Here is a 14,858-nt window from a genome sequence, read left to right as displayed (position 1 = left end):
TTGGGAGTAAGCATGTGACATTATTCTGGCCAAAGACACATCAGGGAAGTCTGTAGGGAACTTCTAGGAAAAGTTTCTTTGCTCTTTAAAAAAAAATGACTTGTAGAAAGAAACTTCCCTTTCCAAAGCCGGGTATTGTCTGAATGTATCTTAAACAATGGCAGCCAATTTGCAAACATGGCTGATGAGGGAGCAAGCCTAATGAACAAGCTCAGAACCAGGACTGCTGTTCCTTTGTTAAGCTTCTGAATTAACCAATGCTGCAACCATTCCCAACCTGTACATCTTGATAGATGGTAAAATAAATAGCTATATTGTTTATGCTGTTTAAATTTTTCTGTTACTTAGAGTCAAAAGCAACTTATCTAACAGAATTTCTCTTGTCATTAGATATTCCTTTTTTCATAATAGAAAATATTTTATTAGTCACTGGGCCTACAACAGTTTTCCATATAAGGAAAATACAGTATTAAGTTATCTGTAATTGTCTTACATATTGAACAACCAATGAATGCATACAAGTAACCAATTATATGTGTGCAGAGACCAGCATCAAGGAAATGTTCATTCATAGATACATGTTTTCTAAAAAATATATATTTTAAGTTCTTGACCATCTTCTGCTATCATTTTTGCTATGTTACCTGAAAAGCCATCCAGATCTGTAGTAAAAGATCTTGTTAGCTACATAACTAAAGAAGTACTTCCCCAAGGAAGCTGGCGCCATCATGCCAGGACTTACAACATTTAGCTTTATTTTTTGAGACAGAGTCTCGCTCTGTCTCCAGGCTGGAGTGCAGTGGTACAATCTTGGCTCCCTGCAAACTCTGTCTCGCTGGTTCAAGCGATCCTCCTGCCTCAGCCTTCTGAGTAGCTGGGATTACAAGTGCGCATCACCATGTCCAGCTAATTTTTGTATTTTTAGTAGAGACAGAGTTTCACTATGTTGGCCAGGATGGTTTCCATCTCTTGACCTCATGATCCATCCACCTCATCCTCCCAAAAGTGCTGGGATTACAGGCGTGAGCCACCGCACCCAGCCAACACTTATCTTTCAACATGACTATACCATTAAAATTTTTAAAATATTTCTCAGAATTGTATTCTTCAGTCTTTTCCATAATATAGTACATGGAAATTGCTAATAGCATTAAATTAATATTAATAAAACCTAATTCTATCTAAACCTTTTTCTCGTAAGAAAAAATATTACTTTAAAAAACAGACTTTTTGTTTCTTCTAAAAGAAGAAGTACTATACGGACTGTTCAATTGCAATGTCAAATACTTCCAGAAACACCATAGGACTACCAAGCTATTTCTATCGCTTTGATAAATTCCTTTCCTGCTCCAGTTTCTCCATGTTCTTGCTTTCTTGTGTCAAAATATCTTCCCTTAATTTGTTAAAATGAATGTGAGGGAAAAAATCTGATAAACTGGGGTAATAAAAATTTTTTGTGATCACAAAATGACTGGGCATCTATAGCTTCAGGGCTAACACTGTGGTTGGGAACAAAAAGAGTACAACCACAATAAAATATAGCTATCTATTAGAAGAACTGCATAAAGACATCTTTGGCCATGTAGGTTCTGGGCCCTGTGGAAATAAGTCAGTTGTATTGCCAACATGACAAAGAAAATAGCAATGTTCAGGATGAGGAACAACCTGTTATAGGAAACAGATAGTGATGAGGCCCTGCTATAAGTGGTTGCCACCATCCATGCCTGTCCAACCCGGCCTTTCATCAAGCCCCCATTTTTATGTTTCTCATATGTTACATCTGCAAAATCTAAAAGGTTTTTCTTCATCTTCATCTATGGGTAGTTCTTTCTGTGCCAGAATCTGAGCTTTCTGTCTAATCTTTTCTCACTGACCTCAATCTGTGCAAAAATATCAGGGACGGCATCCACAAATTTAGAGCGTTCGCCTGCCCTTCAGTTTTTCTTTGACTTCCTTTGTTGCTGCTGTTGCTGTGTTATGGCAAAAATCCTGTTGATGGCCTCCTCAGCCTGACTCTTATCTGAAAATGTCAGCAGGCGGTCAGCAGTCTTCCTAAAGCTAGCTGGTTCCGGACTCGGGACAGTATCTGCTTCTCTAGCAGCTGAAACACTGGCTTAAAATGCTGCCGGTTCTGTTCCACAACAGCAGCATAGTCCTTCACCTGAGGGACAATTCTGCTCTTGATGACTGAATTCCAGTCAAACAGAATTTTGTGACAATCAGCAAGGACCTGTGCAAAGGCAGACTGTCCTGTGGCCTCACCTGTCCACAGGTATGTTGCGTAGGCATGTTTGCTGGTGGCCACGAACACATCCAGTTGCTGAGAGTCTCCGCGGATGGTGAACCTCTGAACACCTATAGATGACCCTATGAAGAAGTAAGCTGCCCTGGTGATGGAACTTCGGAGGTACATGGTGAAAATTCACAAAGTTTGTCCCATTGTAGGGATAGCCCCGAGGATATGTCACTGAGGCAAATGTTGCTTTCTTGTTGTAGCCAGTATCGTCCATCCAGTACTTTTTATAGAGACCATTTCTTTGCCTGATGAAAGCCCCATTTATGCCATCTACCACAGTCTCCTCAAAAGGAACATCCACATTGTGGAAGAAGCTCACTGCTGTCTCCAGGGGACTCTCCTCTCCCAGGTGTATTTGGTCTACAAGGAGAAGCAGCTGTGGACATAGGAGGATCAGATTCCTCTGAACGTTCTTCAGGTTGAGCTGGAATTATAAGCTCCCACACCTTCTCCTTACATGAAAACCACCCCATTTTTCTCCTCTGCTGCAACCACTCTCCCCTAGCAGCTAGCTGCCAGATCATGCTGGTATTTAGATCATTTTGATGAGCAGTCTTCTGTGACCTGACCCTTCCAGGGAGAAAAGCAGCTCTTTGACACAGCTGCAGAAAACATCAAAACATTGTTGAAGAAGGTGTACTTTGACCCGTACAGAGCCTCAATAATTAATGAAAGGCATACAATTGGGAGCAAAACTAAATGAGTTTTGATCATAGTATTCATGCCCTGCATTAAAATTTCTCCATCCTTTGATCCAATCTTTGTATTTGTTTCTGTGGACAATGTCACATATTGCATGTTCCCCTAGTTTTCCAGACTTGAAGGAGAGGAAAGATTTATTGATTTCAGCTGGTAGTGCACTTCCATAAGTCACTACACCCAGTCATCAAAATAATGCAGTGTGGGGGTGCCAAAGTCTGGAGGAGGAACTGATTTCAAGCTGGCATCATACCAGAGAAATTCTGTGTGCAGAGTGCACCAGTGCTGCCCTTTGGACGGTGTTCCTGGACCTTCCACCACATGGTTCCTTCTGATTTGGTCAGCTAGCCAGTTACCACTGCCGTTACGCATGACAAATTTATCAAGGAACACTAATTGGCTTTCTGGACCATAAAATCAGTTGTAATTTGAGTCCACAGTAGCCACAGTCCTTTGAAACTCTGGCAGGATGGTTCTATACATAAATGCAAAGTGTTGTTTAAGCCACGGATGGCCAACATGGTTGATGTCAAAGTGCCTCTGGATGAGTAACATGTATTGGAAGAGTGATCTAGTGGTGTAGCTGCCATACGCAACTCCTTCATAGAGGGAGCCATCCATCACCTCCCTGAGCAAGACCAGAGTTTTTTTCACGATGGTCAGAACTTGTCTGATTCATAAGTAGGCTTCTTGAAGATATCCTTGTTTCGTCAGGACTAGGCATCCTGTGAGCAAAGCCATTCAGTTGGTGGGCTGATGATTGTACAGGTACTGAAATCCCCATCCTCTCCTGTATGAGGTTTCATACATATACTCCGAGGCACTGGCAATCACTTCAAGAAACTTCTCCTGTTGTATCTTGCTCAGGTAATTGTATGAGAAGTCATAAGCAGTGGCAAAACCAAACAGGGAGTGAGCAAGCGGGACCTGATCCCAAGGAGCATCTTTCACCAACCAACTAGGCTGTGCTGCCATCTTCTCCATGTAGACTTTGGCCATGTCTCAGGCTTCAGTGTTCTCAGGATATAGCACACAGAACATTGCCAAGGCACCCAAGTTGTTTCCATAGATTTCATTCTAGCGGGCACTGTAGTCCTTGGGATCCCAGGGAGGGAGGTATTCCCAGGGACTGGACAGCATCGTGTGCACAGCCTCCATGAGGTGGGCTGCAGTGTGCTCATGTGGGCTGGCTACCCTGAGCTGCAGCTCCGCCACCTCTGCCCTGGAGAAGTACAGCATGGGGTGGCTGCCATAGTTGGCACTGGTGAAGGGAATCATGACTTCTGGGTTCTCGTCGGTGATATAGGCTGACACAACGCAAAGCAAATATATGAAAAACACACTAGGAGCACCCCTGTGTGTGAGTCCTCATTGTGGCATCAGATCTCCAAATCTCCAAGCCAACCAAACCATCTTCAAAAGATCCGCTCCCCACCGAGGCTACATCCTCTCCGGCGTCGCTTCCACAGCCTCCAGAGCCCACTCTCGGGCTCCCTCACTCCAGGGCACCCGGGCTCCCAGCCCCTTCGGAGCCAAGCTGTCACGCCATGGGTGTTGGTGGGCACTGGAGCGGGGATGTGCTGCTGCAGCCTCAGGCTAATATCATATCTAATAATATCATTAGATATTATTATACAATATTATTTTAGATGGTCTTGTACTATTCTTTTTACTCACACACCATAATTCATGTAACCACTTCTTTTTTGTTGTTGTTTTAGATTCCCATGTTCCTGCTATTATAGCATTTCTGAAGTGGCACACTTGTGCTCTTTTCTTATGTCCTTAGTTTAAATTCTGGGTTAAATGTTATGAACAATTTTAAGGCTTTTTGCGCATATTCTAAGTTTCCTAGAAGTTGTTATTAATGTATTTTGTTCTAACATTTAAAAATCTTTCCAGTTGAGGTCCTAGCCTCTCTCTCTCTCTCTCTCTTTTTAAACAGTGATGTCAATCACTATTAAAAGAATCATTGACAAAAAATACTATTCCTGCAAGTGTGAACTTAGTTCCTAAAATGAGTTCTGCTTAAGTAAAGTATATCTTGTAATAAACTTTAACATTGTATGTGCTTCAATCATATTACATTGAGTTCAGATGATTAGAATCTTATGATGTTAGATTCCAGGGCCAAGTAAGGTTATATGTTGGGGTGGATGGTTCTTAACTCTGGCTATATGTTTGGAATCACCTGGGGAACTTAAAGAAAACTGTCTTTAATGGTGCATGATCGATGTACAATAAACTACACGTATAAAAGGTGTACGATTTTCTAAGTTTTAATATGTATATATACCCATGGAATAATCCCTACAATCAAGATAAAAAGCAGTATTCCATCACCTCCAAATTGCAGGGTTCACCATCCTCGGTTGCCAGATAGTCAGTGTCTTAAAGCCCGTTGTTTCATATACTTTGTCTGCTTTTCTTTTTTTTTTGGTTGACTCAGGTAGGAGGGAAAATCCACTCCCTGATACTCCATCTTAGACCAAAGCAGATGTTTTCCATCTGAGGAGCTTTTAAAAAATAATCTCTGGGCTCCGCCAAGACCAAATGAATTGTGATATTTGGGGGAAGGCCTTTTGTATTAAAGTATAATTTATATGCAATAAAATTCATCTTCTTTAGCGTACAGTTTTGTAAATTTTGCCACATGCATACAGTCATGTAACTATTACAATCCATATAGAACAGGTCCATGCCTTCTCCCAAATTCTTTTGTGCCCCTTTGTAGTCAAACTGTCCTCACACCCGAAGCTCTTGGCAGGTGTTGATATGTTTTCTTTTCCTATAGTCTTGTCTTTTCCAGAATGACAAGGGAATGAAATCATGCAGTATGTAGTTTTTCAGTGTGGGCTTCTTTCACTTAGCATAATGCATTTGAGATTCATCAGTTTGGTTGATACAGTGTGTCCATAGTTCATTTTTATTGCTGAGTGTTACTCCGTATAGATGTGTCACAATTTGTTTTTCTATTCCCCTGTTGAAGAACGTAGCCTTAAAAAGCTTCCCCGGTGATTCTAATGTACCTCTGAAGTTGAGAATCACTGAGCTAGATAAAACTGCTCAATAGTCTATTAAGGTAAGTATTAGGCTCTTCCCTTGTGGCCTGTCTCCTTCAAATCACATCATCCTGTATCTGTAGCCTCCTCTGCCTTATCAAATAACTCATGATCTAATGTGTCCCCCGGTCAACCCAGACTCAGCTCTTAACAGCCTATCCCTTGGAAACATTTGCTTGTCCACCCCATGTGCCAGTCTCCCTCCTGCTCATTTGCATGCACTCATCAGAAGGCAGATCTCTCATATCCAATTTCTCAGAAGATCCCTCTTAGATTTCTAAGATGACAGCATCCAATTGATAATTAATGTTAATGCTTTAATGGTATACTAGGATTCTCCAGAGAAACAGAATCGTACATGTGTGTGTATGTATACACATGTATTTATGACAAGAGTTGACTCTTGTAATTATGGAGGCTGAGTACTTCCACGATTTGACATCTGCAAGCTGGACAACCAGAAAAGCTGGTGGTCTGAATCAGTCTGAATCAAAAGGCCTGAGAACCAGGGTACGGTTAGTGGAAGTCCCAGTCTGTGTCCAGAGGCCAGAGAACCAGGAACGCTGATGTCCAATGACGGGAGAATATGAATGTTCCAGCTTAAGAAGAGAGCAAATTTGCCTTTTCCCCACATTTTGTTCTATTTGGACCCTCCACGGACTAGATGATGCCCAACCACATTGGTGAAGATAATCTTCTCTATTCAGTTTACTAATTCAAATGCTAAACTCTTCCAGAAACACCCTCACAGACATACACAGAAATAACATCTTACCAACTATCCTGGCATCCCTTAGCCCAATTGAGTTGACACATAAAGTTAACCATAAAAAATGGGTAATGTTGGCTGGGTGTGGTGGCTCACACCTGTAATCCGAGCACTTTGGGAGGCCGAGGTAGGTGGATCACCTGAGGTCAGGAGTTCAAGACCAGCCTGACCAACATGGTGAAATCTCGTCTCTACTAAAAGAATACAATTAGCCGGGTGTTATGGTGCACACCTCCGGTCCCAGCTACTCAAGGGAGCTGTGGCAGGAGATTCGCTTGAACCTGGGAAGCAGAGGCTGCAGTGAGCCAAGATTGAACCGTTGCACTGCAGGCTGGGTGACAGAGCGAGACTCCATCTCAAAAAAAAAGGGTAATGTGACAGAGGTTAATATCAATCTGGGTTTCTTGGAAACACTCAAAAAGTATAGCATGGAGATGCAGATCCTCTCAAATCCTCTCTTCAGTTTTAGCTGTATGTAATCCTGAAGCTAGACTAGTTGTAATCCAAAAGGATGATGATTTTTAAAAATTAAAATACACACACACAAAGTTCAACGGTAGATGAAAGTGTTAAAAGACCCTCCCCACGCTGTAGCACCAGTTCCAAACTCAGAAGTAACAACCATATATAGTTTTCTAGTATCTCTCCAGGAAATCTTTCATGTGTATATCAGCATATAAAAATAGATCTATATTTTATCTTTTAAAAATTATTTATCTATACAAGAGGGATTTTACTGTGCAGAATGTTCTGTGCCTTGATTTTTTTCCCTTAACATATTATGGAACTCCTTTCACATTGTACCTACCTCATTTTTATTTTTCAGTGTGTCAAATGAATATGTCATAATTTATTTAACAAGCTTACTGCTAATAGAATTTAAATTGTTTCCTTTTTCTGTTTTTGGTATTACAGTGTTCCAATGAATACAATGCTTGTACACAAAGCTCAAAAGTATGTCTGCAAGACATCTGAAAGGTGAATTCCTAACAGTGAACTCTTTGGGTCACAGGGACTATGTATTTACATGTTTTAAAGCTACAGCCAAGTTTGAAAAGTGAAACTTTTAGAATCCAATTTTTGTTTTAGAATAGTTTTAAATTTACAGAGCATTTCAAAGATAGCAGATCCAGTTCTCATACACACTTCATGCACTTTCCCCTGTTATTAATATCTTACATTATTAGTATGGTACATTTGTCACAACTAATGAACTAATATTTATACACTGTTACTAATTGAAGTTCATACTTTATTCAGAGCTCCTTAGTGTTGACTTAATGCATGGTTTCTGACCCAGGATCCCAGCCATGATATCACATTACATTTGGTCATCCTTGTCTCCCCAGGCTCCTCTAACTGTGACAGTTGCCACTTTCCTTGGTTTTGATGACCTTGACATTTTTGTTTCTGTTTTTGTTTTGACAGAGTTTCACTCTTGTTACCCAGGCTGGAGTGCAATGGTATGATTTCAGTTCCCTGCAACCTCTGCCTCCCGGGTTCAAGTGATTCTCCTGCCTCAGCCTCCCGAGTGGCTGGGATTACAGGCATGAGCCACCCTGCCTAGCTAATTTTGTATTTTTAGAAGAGACAGGTTTTCTCCATATTGGTCAGGCTGGTCTCGAACTGCTGACCTCAGGTGATCTGCCCACCTCGGCCTCCCAAAGTACTGGGATTATAGGCGTAAGCCACCGTGCCCAGTCTGACCTTGACAGTTTTGAGAAGTACTAGTTGGGTATTTTGTATCATGTCCCTCTACTGTGGCTTATCAAATGTTTTCCTGCTAGATTGGGAATATGGGTTTTGGGAGGAAGGCCACAGAGGGAAAATGCCATTCTCACCATATCTTATCAGGGACATGTACTGTCAACGTGACTGATCACTGTTGATGTTGACCTTGGTCACTTGGATGAGGTGATGTCTGTCAGGTCTTTCCATGCTAAGGTGACCTTTTTTCTGTTCTTTCCATATTGTATGCTTTGGAAGAAAGTCAACATTTGCAGCCCACACTTAAGGGATAGAAAGCTCTGCCCCACTCCTTGAGGGGAAAGTATTATTTGGATTTTGTTGTATGAGAGGTTTGATTATACTTGCCTGTTTCAAAGGAAGACGCTCTGAGGGGATTCCAGATATATGGGATATATCCTGGAGATGATCCCATAGATTATGGAGAGAGATTTGTTATTCTTTTCCACAACTGTATAGCACTGTATTGAGTATATTTGTCTAGCTTCATCAAATAATTTTTTATACTTGGGCATTTTGGTCTTTCCATTCTTTTGCCATTATGAATAGAGCTGCAATGAACAAGTTTCCACATACACCTTTTTTGCCTTTGTATTTTTGCAGTGTAACTTTGGGATAGATTTCTACAAGTGTGTTTACTAGGTCAAAGGGTGAAGGAGTGTGCACAAGATGCTACAAGATCCCTCCTGTAATGTTTCTAATGTTTGGCATTTCCTCCAACAACGTATGAGAATGCCAGTTTCCCCATAACCTTGCCATAAAGCATTTTGCTAAACATTAATATTCTTGTTCATCTGGTAGGTAAAAAATGTTATCCCCAAAGAGTTTTAATTTGCATTTTCCTAATTCTGAGTAAAGCTGAACATCTTATAATAATAAGTTTACAAACCACTGATAATTCTTATCTGGTCTGTCTACTTGTTACTCCTTCCACTCTCCCCCCCCAACTTTTCTATAGGATTATTGGGTTTTTCTTCTCTATTTTTAGTATTTCTTTATATATTAGGAACATTAACCTTTTGTGACATAATTTTCAAAATGTCCCCATTTGTCAAATGCCTTCTAACTTTGCAGTGGTGTCTTATTGCCATGGAAAGTTTCAGAAAATAAAATTTATCCATATTTTCTGGCTTAACTTCTAGAAGTAGACTGAAAAATCTTGGCTCTGAATGATTTCACCACCTTCTCAGCAGGAGGTCCTATGAGCATCACTTGTTATCCATCAGTCCTTTTTGCAGATACTTTTGGCGCAGATACTTGGATGCACCTACTATAGATCAGGAGTTGCACCTGGTTCCTTCCCTCAAGCTGATTATGGCATACAGAAGGAGGGAAAAATGAGAAAACACACATGGATGGTCCAGTGTGATAAGTCTTGCAATGGAGACAAAATGTTAAGGGGCACGCATTTATGGTGGGGTGACAGTTGGGACAGGATGAGGGAAGGCTTTGCAGAAAAGCTGATATTCAATTGCGGTTTTGAAGAGTAAATGGTGTGAGCCCAACAAAGGGCATTCCAGGCAGAGGGCACAGGCCGTGTGTGCAAAGGCATGAGGAGTGTGCCATTGGGAAACTACCTTGATGTAATGGCAGCCTCACAGAACACTACCAGGCAAGCTCTCTTAAAAACAGGGAATAGAAAGCCTCCCAGAACAAGTAAAATACTTGAATGAGCTGGTTTATTGATTCCATTTAAAACACATAGTGAGAAACAAGGAGACATGTGGAGTAGGCTAATACACTTAGAGAAAGATCTCAGTGGATGGAAGATCCCACTGTCTGCACCCTGTGCTAGCAACATTCTAATTGTGGAAAATAATAACCATGATACATAAAGCATATTATAGTGCTTTCAAAGGTTATCTTGTTTAGTTCTCACAAAAGCCCTATGAAGGAGTCACTCTTATTCCCATTTTCCAGCTTCATTGTTCTGGCTCCAGGTCCATCTCTCTTTTTACGTATTGCAGTGGGGATAAAATGGTCTTCACCTTCTCAAGTTCTTTAAGAAGATTAATGGCCCTAGCCCTTCAAACAGTGTCCAGAGATGGGTAGATGGGCACATGTGAAGTGAAAAGGGAAGAATTCTAACTCCTTCCCCAAGGCATGAGGGCAGCCTCACAGAATGCCAGTGACTATATCCAAAGAAATTCTCCATCCATTTGCCAACTTTCCCTCACTCCTTAAAGTCCTCTTTATAAGCCAGAGGTGATTGGTCAGCTAAGATGAGTACAACTGGATTATTCAGCCCCGTCCTTTGTTTGGGTGGTTCAGGACTTCAATTTGGAATGTGAAAGTGGCTGCCAGCTATTGGTCCAAGCCCAAACTGAGAGCGAAGATTTCCAGTGCAACAGCCTGTTTCAGCCTTCCTGAGCTCTGTAGACAGGCTTGCTGGATTACACATGGAGGCTTCCATCCATTTTGGAAGTTGGCTTACTTCAGTCTTTTCTCTGTGCTTGTAACTAAAGTCAGTGCTTCTCAAAGCGTGGTCTCTGGACCATATCAGCATTACCTAGAAACTATTTGTTGTTGTTGAGGTAAAATTCACATAACATACAATCAAAGTGAACAATCCACTCATGTTTTGTACATTCTCAGTGTTATGCAACCATGACCTCTATCTAGTTGCAAAATATTTTAATTACTCCAAAAGGAAAGCCTATACACATTAAGTAGTCAGTCCCCATTCCCCCCTCACCTTGGCCTCTGGAAACCATGAATCTACTTTTCATCTCTACGGATTTGCCTATTCTAGGTGTTTCATGTAAATTGAATCATACAATCTATGACTTTACGTACGTGGCTTCTTTCACTTAGCGTAATGTTTTGGAGGTTCATCCATGTTGTAGCATGTGTTAATACTTCACCTTTTTTTTAATGGTTCTAGGAACTTTTTAGAAATGCAAATTTCCTGCCTTACCCAGACCTAGTGAATAAGAAACTCTCAGAGGTGTATGGGGGCAGCAATTTGTGTTTTTGTAAGTCTCTTGGTGATTCAGATGCATGCTAGAGTTTGGGAACCACTGACTTAGGGGATGCCAGTCTCTGATGTTTAACTCAGAAGGAAGTTGTTGTCTTCCTAAATTCAGTATATTATGATTCAGTTGAAGACCCATAGTTGATGTAGGCATTTTAAAAACAAAATATATTTTCATTTTTCTTGATGTAAGAGAGAGCTCTCAGGATCTGGCAAATTCATTTTTTGTCTTAAAATACATATATGTCAAAAACTACAGGGCTTCCTTTTGAAATAATTCCAAATGATTTTGAATCTCTCCATGTTAACTTTAACCTTTTGTTTCTATCCTATGTTGGGAATGGCCGGTTGCTTCTTAAACATCTCCAGATGTGCTTTCCATTACCCAAGCTGTGCATTACAGGTGGCTGCAAACAGGACCATCCCAGTGGACTCCTTCCTTCCCTCCCTCCTCATGCTGTAAATGGCATGCCTAGACCCAAGAGACCACTTACAAGGCTTGAAGTTGCAGTCAAACCTAGAGGAATTTTTATAATTTGTCACCCCAATTCCAAATTTTATCTCTGGCATTTCCCCCTCATGCTGGCTTGCGTAGTAATTTGTGTTTTAGGAAGAGAAGTTGTCTTGGATGAAATGGGAACCTGTAGGAGAAAATGCAAGGAACTGGAGTCAAATGATCTGGATTCAAGTGCTGACTTGCTTCATGTGCTTGTTTATCCAACAAACACAGTATTTACGAGTGCCGTGTAAACTGCATATTGGGTAAGAATACAGCAGTGAACAAGATAGACACTGTTCTCCTCCTTTTCAATTTGGGGACTTTAAATTCTAGTAGGAGAGTAAAACCAGCAAAGAGGTGATTTTAGCACTGTGTGATGATGCTGTGATGGGGGAGTGCCTGTCAAATATGCTACAGAGGATATGGAAAAGGTACTTACTCCAGTGATGATAGTGGGTGTCAGGGGAGTGGGAGCCAAAGAAGGCTCCCAGGGAAAAGAGGTGACTACATTTAGAGTTAATTAGGGAAATTTGGGCTTAGGTGGGGCAGGAGTGGTTTTGATAGAAAGAGCATTCCAAGGAGAGAAAATGGTGTATACAGAGGGTGAGAGAAAGGACTTTTGTAGAAAAGGAGCTGAGAGGATTCTGAAGCGTTAGTTGTAATGTTGAGGGTGGGTCTGGTCAGATGTAAGGACAGCAAGAGCTGAGGCTCTGGAGCAAAGTCAGGGCCCAGTGAGTCATTGCGGTCTTGTTAGAAATCACAGTGGAAATCCATGGGAAGGTTTAAAGCTGAGATGTGATTTGATCTTCTGTGTGTTTTAGTGGTAACTTGGGCTATGTAAGGGAGTAAGTTAGAGGGAATTAGAGAGGAGGTTGGAAGTTCAATGAAGAGGCCCTTGAAATCAGGACCTCTTGTACAGGAATAATCAGATTGCAAATTTGACACATTGTAGAATGATTTGAGAATGTGTATTAAGTCAGGGATGTGTATTCTTTGTGATTCAGAAATTCTATTCACAAGGAGCTCTGTACAAGATACCCATAACTATGTTCTTTGAAATTTAAAAAAATGGAAGCAATCTAAATGCCCATAAATAGGAGAATGGATAAAAAGGATATATAAAACATGGTATATTTATACAATGGGATGTTATATGGTAGTTAAGATGAATGAACCAGGCCTAGATTTAGCACACTGAAAAACCTCAAAAACATAATGTCAGGCAAACAAGTGTGGTTTACAGAATTATAAATACAATTTGACAGTATTTATCTGAAATTTAGAAGATAGCCGGGCAGGCTGGCTCACACCTGTAATTCCAGCACTTTGGGAGGCCGAGGTAGGCGGATCACCTGAGGTCAGGATTTCAAGACCAGCCTGGCCAACACGGCAAAACTTCGTCTCTACTAAAAATACAAAAAATAGCTGGGTGCAGTGGCGCGTGCCTGTAATCCCAGCTACTTGGGAAGATGAGGCGGGACAATCGCTTGAACCAGGGAAGTGGAGGTTGCAGTGGGCTGAGATGGCGCTATTGCACTGCAGCCTGGGCAACAAGAGTGAAACTCTGTCTCAAAAATAAATAAATAAATAAATAAATAAATAAGAATAAAGTTTATAAGATAGACTATTATTTTGTGCACCATTACGGCAGAAAAATTGCTGAGAATTAAACTCTGACAAAATGCTTTCTTATCACTTATAATTCAACACTGATTTGACAGTTTTTTAACCATGTATTACTCTTATACATGCATGAAAGAGGAAAATATAAGTAACATAATCAATTAAGGTATTCTGTAAATTTTTCCACATTTAACATTTGACTTCTTAGAATTCTTTCCTGCTGCCTGTGTTTTTCGGCACAATAAAACCTCCATCCAAATTGAGTATTGGTAATAAAGTGTTTCTGAAAAGAATCTATAAAAGAACAAAGTCATTGGCATTGTGCTCTCAAGCTATTTTTGCAGTTAGGTACAGCTAATCTACTTATGGTTCCTGCTTCTGGAATCTTGCTAAAACATTTCTGATTTGCCACCCCTTCTTCCTCTACCTTCTCTTCATAGCCATTTGGTTCCTCAAGGTAAGAAGAGTACCCCGCCATTGTCTCCAGAATCTTTTCCCACACTTCCAACACCAATTCTGCAAGTTTGTTTCTCGTCCCTGTGATGCTGGAGAAGGTATGGCCATGATGGTTATGATACAGCGGCCATCTGGCTGATTGCTTTTGGAAGATGTCACCAATGATGACAGCATCCTGATTTCAGAGAGATGAAAATGTGAAAAAACAAATGTGCCTTAGAAACAATGAAGTATGGTAGTTGTAACTGATGGATAAAAACATATGTGGAAAAAAGGCCAGGCATGGTGGCTCACGCCTGTAATCCTAGCACTTCGGGAGGCCAAGGCAGGCAGATCACTTGAGGTTAGGAGATCCAGACCAGCCTAGCCAACATGGTGAAACTTTGTCTCTACTAAAAATACAAAAAGTAGTCAGGCTTGGTGGTTCACATCTATAATCCCTGCTATTCAGCAGGCTGAGGCACAAAAATCACTTGAACCTGGGAGGTGGAGGCTGCAGTAAGCTGAGATTGTGCCACTGCACTCCAGCCTAGGCGATAGAGCAAGACTCTGTCTTAAAACAAACAAACAAAAACAAACAAAACGAAAAAGAAGTCAACAACAACAACAACAAAACATATGTGGAAAATGTGTAACTTTATGCATGGACATGATAGACACCAAATCCAAGATGGCTATTATCCTAGAGAAAACAGTTATGTGGAAATGAAGGCTATGCGATTGGTAACTGATGT

General features: G+C 40.9%; 1 long non-coding RNA gene and 1 pseudogene across 1 annotated transcript in view; one reads left to right on the top strand and one right to left on the bottom strand.

Moving 5' to 3' along the window:
* Window positions 1-14,462, top strand: part of LOC108536837 (uncharacterized) — a 36,374-nt gene extending 21,912 nt beyond the window's left edge. Inside the window, exon 4 of the long non-coding RNA XR_001887631.1 lies at window positions 14,109-14,462. This is a non-coding gene — a long non-coding RNA (uncharacterized LOC108536837). The remainder of the gene's footprint in view (window positions 1-14,108) is intronic.
* Window positions 1,494-4,415, bottom strand: LOC108536828 (dermatan-sulfate epimerase pseudogene; annotated as a pseudogene).
* Window positions 14,463-14,858: the final 396 nt, after the last annotated feature.

The sequence above is a fragment of the Rhinopithecus bieti genome, unplaced genomic scaffold, assembly GCF_001698545.2.
Source record: "Rhinopithecus bieti isolate Rb0 unplaced genomic scaffold, ASM169854v2 scaffold_641, whole genome shotgun sequence".
Taxonomy (NCBI): Eukaryota; Metazoa; Chordata; class Mammalia; order Primates; family Cercopithecidae; genus Rhinopithecus; species Rhinopithecus bieti.
Note: the sequence above shows the minus strand (reverse complement) of the source record. Positions and strands in the feature narration are given on the sequence as shown.